Raw genomic sequence first — 13,156 nt, 5'->3', positions numbered from 1 at the left:
ATTGTAATTCTAATAGTAACTCCTGTTTGACTAAAGAAACATTTTGGATAATCTATACCCTAATGGTAACTGTAAAAAGGGAAACTACTCTTCTCCTGTCGAATACCCCTCATCTAAGCAGATAATCTCAGCATACTTATGATCCAATAAAATGTCCTCTTAGAGCTCAAGTTGTAGGTTCATTTCTATAATGTCCTAGAAAAAATATGGAACGCTTCACGAATTTGCGTGTCATCCTTGCGCAGGGGCCATGCTAATCTTCTCTGTATCGTTCCAATTTTAGTATATGTGCTGCCAAAGCAAGCACTTACAGATTTTATTAAGCTCTTTGTACTGTTTAAATGTTATCGCTGACCCATCAGATTTGTATTTTTTGAAGGCTATTTTTTTGTTGTTTATTGCTCTTTTAACATCATGTGTCAGCCATGTAGGATTTAGTTTTAATCGTTTATATTTGTTCCCCTTTCGTATATATTTAGATGTATAGTTATTTAGAGTTGATTTAAAGATGTCCCATTTACCTTCTGTGTAGGAAGTGAGTGTAGGCATGCGTTAATAGGGGATAAGATTTCTAGGGGCGGAGTACCCCTTTAAGAAATTAAAAAGTTAGTGTAGGCATGCCTTACAAGCAGGTAGAAAAAGAACAGTTGGGAGAAATTGCAGGATGCAAAGCAAAGTTTTGTTGGGACAGATTTTGGGTGTGTTCTCGCCCATTAAAAAATTTACTTTAGGGGGGCGTGTCTAGCCATGGTTGTATGAGGACGTGCTGCTGAGGAGCTCCTGCCTGCCGTTAGCTATTTTTGCCCTTCTTGTGCTGTGCCTATGGGGAATAGATCGAGGAACAAAAAGAAGAAGGTCTCTGACATCCCCCCACCACTTCCCATGTCTCTCGACACTTACTTTACCCGGGCCCAGCCCTTCCGCACGGGGACCCCGCTGCCTGCACTGATGCCCGGCGCCATCTTGGAACAGCGGAGCGGTACACGCACGGCCCCTCCGGCAGCCACGGCTCTGATACAAGGCCGCACTGAAGAGGAGTGCGCCCGCCCTCGGGATCATCACTGCTCCCCTCCGGAGCGTTCCGGTGCTCCTCCGGCCATCCCTTCTGAAGCGCTGCGTCCTCCGGCTCCTGCCCCTGCTCTCCGGCCCTCCGGCTCTCCCAGGCAGCAAGATGGCGGCATGCAACAGGCCCACCTTCCTGACGTGGCTCCCGCTCTGCTTGTGTGCGGTCTAGAGCCTGGACCCTCACGGAGCCAGGTAAGAGGAACCCCTGAGAGACCCCCAGCCATGGAGGTGCTTCCTGTCAGCGGTCCCCCCACATTGGACTTGCTCACAGGGGATACCCTGTTAACCCCCACGGTACCTCACCTACAGCCTCCACTAGGCCCATCCCCACCCTCCTGGAGGGGCACTACGGCTATGCTGCATCTGGATGTCCCTCTCCTGAGACCCGAGGGGGCTTCTCCCCCAGGGTCTCCCCAAGTACCTCCTACAGCCACCATCTCTATTACCTGCTGGCCTGGTAGCTGGGTCACCTTCCCCCCCATGGGTGTCTGGCTCTTCCTGGGCTGCTGGCTCACATTCTGCCTCATCATCTCATGCAGGGTCTGCACTAGCTGCCTCCCCTCCGGCCTCTGCACCTTTCAGCCAGGGGCCATGACCCTCGCCCCCTCCTGGCCCTCAACTGCCTCCCACACACCAGGAGGTAGCCTGCAGTTTGGATGCCACCCCACCACTTTTCCGCTCTTTATGCATTGTGATGTGGTAGTGCCTCCTGCCATTGCGGCCTCTGCTCCTATCACTCTGGCCGACCTACAGTCGTTGGTACAGTCTCTCCCAACTAAAGATGATATTTCTACACTGACCCGACAGGTGGTCCTCGAATGCAAGCAAGAATTTGCACAACTACGTTCAGAACTTTCCTCTGTGTCCGCCAGGGTGGAGACCGTGGAGGCGACACAGGACTCTACTTTAACCTCCCTTCAGGCTTTGCAGGCTGTAGTGAGTGGCCACACTGACCAATTGTTCCATCTTCAGCAACACTTGGATGACATTGAAAATCGTAGCCGCAGGAACAACATCAGAATCCGTGGTTTGCCAGAGCTGGTGTCATCTGGGGAGCTGTGGGAGGCCCTTCCTGCTATTTTCAATGACCTCCTAGACAGGCCTCCTGAGGCGCACATAGAGATGGACCGAGCACATAGAGCTCTGCGCCCACCGAGCTCTGACGACCGCAATCCAAGAGACGTAATCTGCCGGATACACTTTTATGCCCTGAAGGAGGACATTTTGCGACGTGCGAGAAGACGTCGACAGATCACCTACAAGGACGTCCCTGTCCAGTTGTACCCCGATCTCTCACGCCATACACTGGCCCAACGAGCTGCTCTTAAGCCCCTTCTGCAGGTCCTGCGTGACAGGGACTTTCCGTACTGCTGGGGTTTTCCTTTCTCCCTCACAGTGCGCAATAGGGGGCGCGTGGTGTCCCTGTGCTCTCCGGAGGATCTTCCCAGCTTTCTCCAAGCCCTGGATTTACCTGAGGTGGTGCTTCCGGAATGGCCTATGTTGCATTCCCCTCCGTTCCAACGGCCAGTCCCGCCCCCTACGTCACCTCCGGCGAGAGCCCCTCGCTCTGGACTCCCTCCTAGAAACTCTTGCGGACCCCGAGTGGCCCCTCAGTCTCACCAGTCGCAGCTGCCCTCGGTGGCTCCTGCTTCTCGTAGGGCCTCGCAACTTACCACTTGATCTTTCCACTAGAAATGTGCTATTTAGCAGTTGAGTGCTCATTTTTATTAATGTTATCTTCTGGTGCTACTGATAGTTGCCATTTGGGGATTTGGGATTATTGTATTAGAAACTGTAATGTCACTATTCTCTCCCCAGTGCCTCTAATTGTGCTTTTTGTATGTTTTCCCCCCTTTTCATCTGACTCATTTTCATTGTCCTCTAGCACTTTTGGGCTCTTTTCAGCTACTGTTACATATTCGGCAGTGTAGTGGGTTCTGTCTCTCTCGCTACCTGACTAACTTTACCCCCCTATAGGTATAGGGCTCCTGGGGACGATCTGGTCCTTGGGACTTCTTCCCTCCTTTACTACTTATTGTTCTTGTTAGTTTCCGCAGCAGTAGTCTCTTCTCTCTGTCTGTCTACTGCTTATTTCGTTACCCCTCTTTTTTCTTTTCTTCTTTCTCTTCTCTCTTGTTTTGTTGGTCTGTCTTGTGTAGGTGTTTGCTGCTCTTGTTGTGTACTTGTTCTCATTTTGTGTTGCTCCTTTTTGTTTTTCCCCCTTGTCTTATCCCTGTGTTTTGTTTCCCCCCCCCCTTTTTTTTTTATCTGACCCCCTATAATAGCACCTCATTCCTGTACTAACTCTGGTTTTTTTGTTTTCTCTCGGTTTCTCTGAGTTTCTCATGGCAGATCTAAAGATTATTTCTTTTAATGCAAAAAGGTCTCAACACCCCGGAAAAAAGGGCTCAGATCCTTCACCATTGTCACAAGCAACGGGCTCATCTGGTATGTTTTCAAGAGACACATTTTAAGGTAGGCCACACACCCTCTCTCAAACATCCACACTACACCTCCTGGTTCTGTGCTGACAATCCTCTGTCCAGATCCTGTGGGGTGGCGATCGCCATTCACAAGTCTCTTCCCCATCAGGTTCTGAACTGTACGATTGCCCCGGATGTACGTTACTTTATCTTTTCTTTAAGTATTGGGGGACACAAATTCACGATTCTTAATGTCTACTGCCCGAATCTCCAACAGATCCCCTTTTTGCTTGACTTTATTGATGTTGCTCTCCCGCTACTTAGGGGCACTGTTGTCTTATGTGGTGACCTTAATCTTACTTTGCGAGGAGGTAGAGGAAGAAGGACCACTGATAATCCAGGCGCTGCTAGCTCAAAAACACCGGAGGCAATGGGTTATAGATGAAAGATCCTTGAGATCTATGCAAAAAAGCATATCACCCACGATATAATCTGGGTACTGTAGTGCGAGTCGCTGCTATGCCGATGGGTTGCAGGAGGAAACAAGTCGTCCTGGGAGTCAATATTAGAAGAAGAGCAGGAAAAAACCCTCAGGTATGGCGCTGCAGACTCTTGTAGACAGATGAGGCGGATGCCAAAGGTAATAGGAAAGTCCTCAGCAGGACATTTTATTTAAAAAAAACAATAAAATGGACAAGATGACGCGTTTCGAGGGTAAACCCCTCTTCATCAGATCAGCATAACATACATAGGACACATGGCAAGTTTAAATACAATGTGAACAGGCGCCAAATACGCAAAGTGGGCATGGCTAGAATGGTCAAAGGTCACTACAGGTGTTGCCCTTACACACCTAGCATAGAATCAACAATCATAAAAACATGAAAATATAGTAAGGAAAGGATGTACAATTGCATAGTGTGAACCATGGTAGGCTAAAGGGGTGGATGTTCTGTGATGCTGCATTGAAGCAGCGACATATATAAGTGCAGATAACGGCAGCGCTCATCCCGAGATTATTGCTAGGGACGCGTCGCTAACCACATGGGAGGCGGGGGGATAGAGCCAATCAGCGACGTACAGCTGCATTGACCCATCAGCGGACTGCGCGGTCCGGCCAATCAGCTGGCATTGCCGCGCTGTTTGCAGGAAGCGACGCGTCCCTGCTGGTTGTTAGGGACGCGTTGCTATGAATGGGACGATGGAAGCGAGGCCGTCATTTATGAAGGTCGGAGTTACTAGCCCTACCCCGTGACAAAAGGGGCGGAACATGATAAATAGGCAGCGCGATTAGAACTAGAAAAACACTCATAGGGGTGGGCTAAAAGTTAAGGGCCTACAGCAGTTGCAAATGGACTGCCAGAAATAATAAAATGTAAAGAAAAAGAGGGGGGGGGGAATAAGGAGGGGGAGAGGAAAAGGGAGATTAATAGAAATGGATCATAGACCCATGATTATCAGATGAAGCGTGTCTAGAGAGCCATAATAAATCAGGGCATAGGGGTAACATAACCAAAATGTAAGAATATATGAGTGGTAACAAAACCATAGCTGTCTATGACAAGTATACACATAGAAGTGTAGAATAAAATAGATAAGATGGTTTTAATATAATGATAATAAAACCGGACGTAAGGGGGCAATAAATCACCAACAACCTCGTCGAAAAGAGTGTGACATATAAAGCAGAAGCCCAAATGTCTATGGTAAATTAGATAAAAGAATAACAGTATATAGGAAAATATGGTAAAAAAATTTATGGATATAAAATCAATATTAACATAAGGGAAATCAATATAAATATAAATGTCATAAATATAAAATTTAGAGATATGGAGTAAACAAACCCATTATAAATACGCAGTGTTGGGATGTTAGTAAAACCACATAGAAGCACACGGTAAATAAGATGCAAAATATGTTAAAATGTAAACACTCGATAAATTAGTGAGTAAATATTGGACCAAAAGTATATATAACAAATATTGAGTAATTGATACAAGAGAAACAGATAACCCTGTGGACAGATAATAATAATATTGGTGAGGATTACAGGGAGCATTCAATAAGTTCATTAAGGCCTCCGGGTGCAAGAGTTTTGAGTTTATAGATCCAAAAGTTCTCTCTTTTCCTCAATGTACTGAATCTTTGCGGGTCCTCTTTTGAGATGCCTTCAATAGGTGTAACCGTAATGCATCGGAAATCTTGCTTGTGTACCTGAAGCAGGTGTCTGGAGACACTGTGTAGCAAGAAACCATGAACGGTGTTGCTACGATGTTTGTTAATTCTTTCCCGTAGGCAACGGACGGTACGGCCCACATATTGGAGTTTGCAAGGGCATTCCAGTAGATATATCACATATTGAGAGGAACAGTTTAAAAAGGTTTTGATATTAAAATGCTCGCCTGTTTTGGTGGACGTGAATTTTTTAAAGCGATTATTAATATTGGCACAACATTTACATCTTGTGATGCCACATTGATAGCTACCTATACTGGTCAAAAAATTATTAGTCTGGCCAGAAGTAGCAGCTCTTAGTCTGCTAGGGGCGACTATATTGCGTAGAGTGCGCCCACGTCTAAAAGTGACCGAGGGTTTGTGGGGTAAAATGTCACATAGGTAGGGATCTTTTAATAGGATCGACCAGTGTTTGGATAGAATTTCCTTAACCTGCGTATGTTCCCGTGTGAAGGTGGTAATAAAATTGGAGGACCAGTCATAGTTTTTGGAATTGTTGCGTGGTGTTTTAGACAGACATTCGGCCTGTGTCTGTAAGCTAGCCTTCTTGTATGCCGACTCTATAATGGCCTTAGGATATTTCTTCGCTTTAAAGCGAGTTTTAAGAGTGTTGCTCTGGAGTTTGAAATCTTCCAAAGAAGAGCAGTTCCGTCTAATTCGCTTGAACTGACCTTACGGGATGTTAGAAATCCATTTTTTGTAATGGGAGCTAGAAAAGTCCAAATAGCTATTGTTATCTACCTCCTTGAAAAAAGTGCGAGTGCTTAGTCTTTTGGCTTCGTCATGAAATACGACAACATCTAGGAATTCTGCATTATTGTGAAAGATAGTATGAGTAAAATGAAGTCCCCATGTGTTGGTATTAAGATCATTTAAAAACTCTTCAAGCTGTGGGGAGCTCCAAATCTGACCCACTCCGTTTTTTTTACGTGTTGTCTTCTGAGGGCTTATTGCCCCTTGCTGACATACGTCCAGTTGAACCTCCCCATCCCCGTAAGCCTTTTGAATACATACATCTAAAACATTTCTATGTTGCTTTCACCTTTCACATAAGTCAATCATACCTAACAGATCACCAGAGCCGAACTACAAAATACTCTCCCGCTGGTATAGGATTCCGGAGCAGTTGCATCGATTGTACCCGTCAGTCTCTGACCTTTGTTGGCGTTGTGGACAAGCGACTGGTACGATGTGGCACATCTGATGATGTTGTCCCTCACTGCGTCCATTCTGGACTTCAGTACGCTCTATCACTCACGATATCACCGGTGTGACTGTTTCGGATTCCCCTGAGGCAGTCCTGCTCTTCATGTTTGACATTTCTGCTACTTCCTTCCGGAAATCTCTCTTACGCTATTTTCTGCAGGCTGCTAAGTCAGTTATTCCCCATAAATGGAGGTCTTCCACGCCCTCGACTGTTGGGGAATGGCTTGCAGAGGTGAATTATTTTCAGCACATGGAGGAGTTAATTGCCTTGACCCCTGCAGAAAATGAAAGATGTACCAAAACGTGGTATGATTGGTCATCCTTCCAGTCTACCTCCGAGTACCGTGACCTATTGGCCTTGGGATCCTCTGTGACGCCATGACCCTTTTTTGGCTACGCTTTCTCTCGTCTGTCTTGGTAACCTTCCCACCCTACTTCTCTTGTTGTTTCTTGTCTGTCTGTAAGACCCTTGTCTCTGTATGTCGTCATGTCTGCCTGTTTCTGTGTTTTACATACCCTCTTATTTTTCTGTTCTTCACTTTTTATCTATATCCCTCTATTCTTTCCCTTCTGAACCTTGCCGCTTTAGCATTGATGTGGTTATTACATATTCTAAGTTGGTGTTCCTTGTTGAGTATACTGATTGCTTTGACATGATGTCCTTCCTGTCTGTTGCGCAAGTAACGGACTCCCTAGTGCTGACCGCACTTTCTGCCATGCACGGTCTTTATGACTTATTCTGTTTTTTTATCTTGCATTGAGGCCATGCTTAACACCTTGTGCCTCTGTCACTGTCGTGCCTTGTTATTGTTTTTTTGTTTATTGAAAATTATTGAAAATTAATAAAGATTTTGAATAAGAAAAAAATGTACTTTAGGGGTTAAGTAGCTGATCCATCTGCAGCATCTCCCCCTGCCCCCTGTAACAGGAAGCCTCTGATTGGTTGATGCAGGTGCCTTTCCCAGGCTGCAGGACCAATGAGTGCTTCCTCTTAGCTCAGGGGAGATGACATGATAGAGCAGACACTCCATGATCTCCTGGGGCTTCGCTCTGTACTGTGAGTAGGGATCACACTGAGGCTCCGTGCATCACAGGAAATCACAGAAGCAGAACACGTCAGATCCGGGACGGTTGGGAGGTAAGTCTATTATCATAATAGTAATACACATTGGGGGACATGTATGAAAACTTGTGCAGAGGGGGGCGTGGTCTGGCCGCGGAGCGAGATGGCCGCCTGAGATCTGAGCTCCTGCAGCAAGCAACTTCATAAGCGACAAATACCCGCTCACACAGAGTTATTGAGCTCACTTTGTACATTTCCAGCCATCGGAGCACCCGCAGTCGAACATGTACACCCGGAGGAGAGGGAAAGCGGGCCGCCAGCCCCGTAAGCTGACAGTCTTCTACACACGGCCTCAACTCCGGGCCTCACAAGATGGCGTGGAGGCGTCCTCCCCGCACCACAGGAGAAGCGGGGACTTCGGCAGCAGGTCAGACATTCAAAACTCCCTGTCTAATGCTAGACGCAGCCTCTCCTTACCTTCTGAAGCAGATACAATGGCGGAAAGCCGAGATGCTGTTTCGCCGTCCCCACATAATAGCCCTACTAAAGACGGCAATGTGCTGAACCAGCGTGGCGCCTCAGCTCCTGCATCACCATACTCAGCCACAGACAGCCTGCTAAGGCAAAGACCACGCATAGAGGCCAGCACGGAGCCAGATGAGGCTAACCCACTAGTGGAAGCCTTCCAAGTTGCGGGGGAGGAATTCTTCAGCAAGGTGCCTGCATCGGAGGTACCTGTAACAGAAGTATCTTTGAAACGCATGTTGCTATTGTTGAACACGTCCATTACCAACAACTTGCTCCATACCTTGCAACCAATCCGCTCTGCTATCATAGAGGTGGAACAAAGGGTGGACCATACGGAAACGAAAATGGCTTCACTGGTTAAATCTTACAACGACCTCATAGATTCTCATTATGATCTGGAGTCTGACGTGACAGCGCTACGTGCAAAGGTCGCTGACATTGAAGACAGGTCGAGGAGGAATAATGTCAAATTCCGGGGCATCCCAGAGACTGTTCCTCCAAAAGAACTTAATGCCTACCTTACTTCTCTTATGGAAAGCTATCTACCTGAGGCAACCCTGACTGAGCTGCTTCTGGACAGAGCGCATCGTGTTCCTAAACCGAGGCACCTGGCCGACGATGTACCAAGGGATGTACTTGCCAGGGTGCATTTCTTCCACATTAAAGAGGCCCTTATGGTTAAATCTAGAGATCGCCAAAATGTCCCGGATCAGTATCGAAAAATTGCTCTATATACCGATCTGTCAGCAATGACTTTGCAAATACGCAGAAACCTGGCACCAATAACATCTGCACTTCGTGACCGTTCTATTCTTTACAAATGGGGATTCCCCACCCCCCTGCTGGTACACCGAAACGAAAAAAATGCATGTGATTTGCTCATTAGAGGAAGGTATTAAACAGCTTACTGCATGGGGAATCCCTGTGAAGATTCCAGAATCACAGACAACGTCCCCTCCAGATAGAGTGGATCCTGATTGGCAATTGGCTGGAAAAAAGAAACAGGGAATGCGTTAACTGCTGTGGAGCTTGGCCCTGGACTTTGCAGTCTTGTTCCGCTCACAGAGGACTACCTGTTCTCCCCCTCCACACCTGATGAAGAGGAATATTCATCACCCGTCCCTGGACATATCCAGTTTTTCTGGCTCGGGCCAGCCGTTTCTCTATTGTTTATTTGTTTGCGTTTCCCCCTTCCCCCTTCTTCTCCCCTTTCTTTACAGGTGCTCCAGCAGAACATGGATCGCTGAACTGTCACGATTTTTCACCGCATCTTATCCTAGTCGACGAAGATCTCATCTTAAGCATCACGAGGACTCATTATGACTATAAAGGTCGTATCAATTAATATTAATGGACTGAACACTCCGCTAAAGCGGTCCTATTTGTGGGCGGAAGCCAAACAGTTGGCTGGGGACATATTGTGTGTACAAGAGACGCATTTAGTATGTGAAGATGCATTTAGGATTAGACATAAAAACTTTCCTTATGTATTTCATTCTCATTACCACACAAAGTCGAGGGGTGTGCTCATTGCAGTCAGGGATACCCTAGCGTTTCAACTACTGTCTGAGATTTCTGACCCACTGGGAAGATTTGTGATTATAGTATGCAACATCAATAATGTTAACTATACAATAGCGTCTGTATACGCACCTAATAGAGGCCAATTAGGTTTCCTAAAAAAGGTCTTTCGTAAGCTTCGCATTCATGCTCAGGGTCATCTACTATTAATAGGGGATTTCAATGCAGTCCCTGACGCAGACATAGATGTATCCTCTCTTAGCAAGAGACGAGCTATATCACTACAATCCTTATTACATGTTGAAGAAGTATATGATGTATGGCGCCTACTACATGCTGGTGAAAGGGACTTCTCTTTTTACTCAGTCCCTTCTAATAGTTACTCTCGTATTGACCTGTCTTTAGTGGGTAGATGTCTTTTAGACTCGGTTACGTCTGCCACGATTGAACCTTTCAAATGGTCAGATCACACACCTATCACATTGACCATTTCTGAGAAAATGGCGACTACACCTACTTACTTGTGGCGGTGTAATGAATATCTAATCAGACATGATAAATACAGGGAAACTATAGCTTCAGAACTTGACCAATACTTCACTTTAAATGCACATATAGGTCTGGCTCATAGCACGGTGTGGAACGCGCACAAAGCAGTCATTAGGGGGTCCCTGATAAAATTAGGACACATTGTAAAGAAAGAAAGGTCCCGGCACTTGGACAGTTTATTGGCTGACCAGAGACTATTGGAAGAGGCGAATAAGCAACACCCAAGTGCGACACAGGCGGCAAAACTGAAAGGTGTTAGGGAGAAAATTCGCACTTTGTTTCTAGATCATCACGCTCGACAAATGAATAAACTGAAGGCCCAATATTACCACTTTGACAACAAAACAGGTAGAGTGTTAGCGAATAGGCTCAAACACAAACGTGCAAAAACTAGAATTCCTTTCTTATGGGATCCATCGCACACCTACAAACTCCAATCCCCTAAAGATATTGCATACAGCTTTATGGGTTACTACGCAACCCTCTATAACCTTTCCCAGGATCAAAGCATCCCTCAGCCAACGATAGCAGAAATTGCCTCATTTCTACAGGATCTTCCCCTTCCCTCGTTGAATGATACCCAACTAACTTCACTTAATGCTCCCTTTACCCACACGGAGGTCACTAAAACTATTAGAGGTTTACCTATAGGCAAGTCTCCCGGTTCTGATGGGCTGACGGCATGCTATAACAAGTCCTTTTCACATATCATAACGCCCCATGCCACAAATTTCTTTAATGAAGCTATGCAAAAAGGCTCCTTACCGAAGGAGAACCAAGAAGCCCTAATAGTTACCCTCCCGAAGCCGGGCAAACCTCCTGATAGGCCTTGCAACTTTAGGCCTATTTCGCTCTTAAATATAGATGCAAAAATATACGCCACACTGATAGCAAATAGATTAGCTCCCTTGATTCCTACCCTGGTTTCGGTTGATCAGGTGGGCTTTGTTAGAGGACGGCAGGCATATGAGAACACAAGACGTATCCTTAATTTAGTACATTACCTGGACTCGAAACGCATGGCGTCGGTCCTTCTAGCTTTAGATGCTGAAAAAGCATTTGACCGTCTGAACTGGTCTTTTGCATTTGCGGTCTTGGAAGCCATGGGTATTAAGGGCCCTATTGTAACAGCGATTAAAGCACTATATTCTTCCCCAAACGCGAGAGTGTTTTCAAATGGTACGCTTTCTAACAGCTTCTCATTGGGTAATGGCACCCGCCAGGGATGTCCACTTTCACTTCTAATGTTTATACTATGTATAGAACCTCTGGCTATAGCGCTCAAACTTAATTCTGCAATAAGAGGGGTACGACTTGGCCCTGATGTACATCTCATATCTATGTATGCGGATGACATAATCCTATCATTGGAAGACCCAGAGTGTTCCCTGGCGGGGGCCGTTGACACTATCATGAAGTATAGTGCAGTATCCTACTATAAACTAAATATGTCCAAGACACAAGCCTTGCCAATACATCTAGACAGCCACACCCTACTAAAGTTAAAAAATACATATCCTCTTGACTGGAAGTCTGACAGCATCACCTACTTAGGCATTCAGGTTACACCGTCAGTCCCGCAGCTATATAGTTCCAATTATATCCCGTTTCTGCATACCTTTAAAGAGGATCTTGACAGATTGGGCAGGGTGGAGGTGTCGTGGTTAGGCAAGATTCCAGCCTTTAAAATGTCAATACTTCCCAAGTTACTATATCTATACCGAACCCTGCCTATCCTTCTTCCGACCTCCTTTTTCACACGCATATCTAAAATGCTCTTGGATTACATATGGAAGGGGGGGCGTAGAAGAATATCCAAAATACTTCTGAGTAAACACAAGGATAGAGGAGGGGTGGGCTTACCTGATCCGTACGCATACTATTTAGCTACTCTGACAACACAATTGAAACATTATTGGAGTGAGGGGGCGCGACTGCCGTGGCTACAGGCTGAGAAATATTTATGTGATAATGGAGATTTAAAGTCCCTTTTATTCTATCGAATATGGTCCCTTAGTATTCCACAGCACATTTCCCCATTAACAGCAGCAGGTTTGTTCTGCTGGCACATCATATATAACAACACGGGTAAGAAACACCTCCACAGCCCCTCTACAACTCCTCTTTTAATATTGTCTGCAGTTATCCCACTCCTAGACATACAAGATTGGATATCAGCTGGTCTCACACAGGTATCTCATTTGTTTGACAAAAACATACTACGCACATTTACCTCCCTCTCTGCACACTACAATATCTCTACTAGGGATTTCTACAAATTCCTACAAATTAGACATTGCTTGGGATCATACACGCACCATGCATGGAACTATAACGAAGATCTTTTTAAACTGATGACCACACCATTCAAGGGTCTACGCCCCATATACGACCTTTTGGAAAGTACTAGGCCCCTGTCCACACATGCACCCTATAAATCTTGGGAGAAAGACCTGTCAAGGACCATTACTGATGGGGAATGGCTGGGCGCTTGTAAATGGGCGAGAAGGGCGTTACCCTCAGTGACACACCTAGAGGCATTTTTTAAATCCAGACTACGATG

The 13,156-nt window shown here is 45.9% G+C and overlaps 1 non-coding gene across 1 annotated transcript; it reads right to left on the bottom strand.

The window, feature by feature from the left end:
* Positions 1-200: 200 nt before the first annotated feature.
* On the bottom strand, positions 201-307 carry LOC130297132 (U6 spliceosomal RNA). The gene has a single exon (XR_008849412.1). It is a non-coding gene; the product is annotated as a U6 spliceosomal RNA (small nuclear RNA).
* Between the last annotated feature and the right edge of the window lie 12,849 nt (positions 308-13,156).

This window comes from Hyla sarda, chromosome 12 (assembly GCF_029499605.1).
Source record: "Hyla sarda isolate aHylSar1 chromosome 12, aHylSar1.hap1, whole genome shotgun sequence".
NCBI lineage: Eukaryota > Metazoa > Chordata > Amphibia > Anura > Hylidae > Hyla > Hyla sarda.
This window is presented reverse-complemented; position numbering and strand designations above follow the sequence as displayed.